The following is a 1,757-nucleotide window of genomic DNA, read 5'->3' on the forward strand; positions in this document are numbered from 1 at the left end:
TCACATAACTAATGAGGAGGTATTGAATAGGAGTGGGAGGAAGAGAAATTTGGGGCACGATTTGACTAGAAGAAGGGAACAGTTGGTAGGACACCTTCTGAGGCATAAAGGGATCACGAATTTAGTATTGGAGGGCAGCGTGGAGGGTAAAAATTGTAGAGGGAGACCAAGAGATGAATACACTAAGCAGATTCAGAAGTATGTAGGTAGCAGTAATTACTGGGAGATGAAAAAGCTTGCACAGGATAGAGTAGCATGGAGAGCTGCATCAAACCAGTCTCAGGACTGAAGACCACAACAACAACAATGGGCCGTAAAGGAAGACCTTCTTTATGAACTTAGGAAGAGCATACAGTATCGGTGGTATGCTGCCATGGGGTCTTAACCGCTTGATGGTCTCTGGAGCTAACGAGGAAGAGTTCAAAAGTGCACACGTCTTCGACTCGTGGAATGAAGTTTACGACGACCAGGTGCAATCCCGAAATCTCTTATAACTGTTGATTCGCCGGGAAAACTTCAAATTTTACAAAATATATCTGGTAAATATGGGCTCTAAAATACATATCATATAAACTATGAGCACTTTTTCATCTTTACCGTGAAACACACCTCTTCTACTGAGAGTTCGTTGCTTAAGGTATGTAGAGAAGTGTTAATAGGCCCAAAAGGAGAAAAATTATCCGGCAGGCGTGGCCCTTGAAGTGCAATTCTGACAAACTATGAGCACGTTTTCCTCTTCGCTGATGCGGAACACTTCTCTTCTACAGAACAAGTGCTCATAAGTCTTAAGACATACATTTTAGAACCTGTGTGTATTCGAAATTTTTTTCTTGTTTTGGTCCACACTACCTCCTTTCAAAATATGGGAAGCAATAACCTTGCAGTAAATGAGATGTGTTTCACATTATCGAAGACAAACAGGTGCTCATAGTTCTTAACTCTCTATCACATAGCGTTGGCATTTGACAACAAAATGTAAATTTACATGTACTTTTAAGGAAAGAATTACACTGTCGGACTGCTTGGAGCTAGACTGTGTTTAGCATCATTATGTTAGCGGAGACCGTTATAAATAGAAAATCTTCTGTGAAAGTCGAATTTATGTTAACACAAGCGAAAGCAGACGAAAGATTAAATTATTTCGGGCACTTAGATCACATCTAGTTAAATTTTAAACGTATGTAAAATGATGCTTAATGTCAGCACAGATATTTTTCCATCTCTCCGTAAATTAAAGATTAACAAGTAATCTACATTTTAGGTATTTTGCCGTGTGGTACCAAATCAAGATACTTTGGTATGAGTTGTCGACCTGGAAAAAGTGTTAGACAGTGTCAGAGTTGCAAGATGTTCGAAATTCTGAGAAAAATAGGGGTAAGCTATGGGGAATGACTGGAAATACATAAAATGTACAAGAACGAAGAGGAAGAAAGTTCCGACAATGTGCGTTTGGAGCACAGCATTGTATGGTTGTGAAATTGACTGTGGGAAAATAGGACAATAGGAGAAGAAGAGAGTCGAAGCATTTGAGAATTGGTGGTACAGAAGAATGTCGAAAATTCGATGTGCTGATAAGACAAGGAATGAAGAGATTCTCCCCAGAATCGTGAAGGAATGGAATACATACGAAAAATACCAACAAGAAGAAGGGGCACGATGGTAGGACTTATGTGAAGAAATAAGAGTATGACGTCCGTGGCAAAAGGGGGAGCTGTAGAGGGTAAAAACTGTAGAGGTAGATGGAGATCGAAATGCAT

Source organism: Schistocerca gregaria, chromosome 6 (assembly GCF_023897955.1).
Source record: "Schistocerca gregaria isolate iqSchGreg1 chromosome 6, iqSchGreg1.2, whole genome shotgun sequence".
Classification (NCBI taxonomy): Eukaryota; Metazoa; Arthropoda; class Insecta; order Orthoptera; family Acrididae; genus Schistocerca; species Schistocerca gregaria.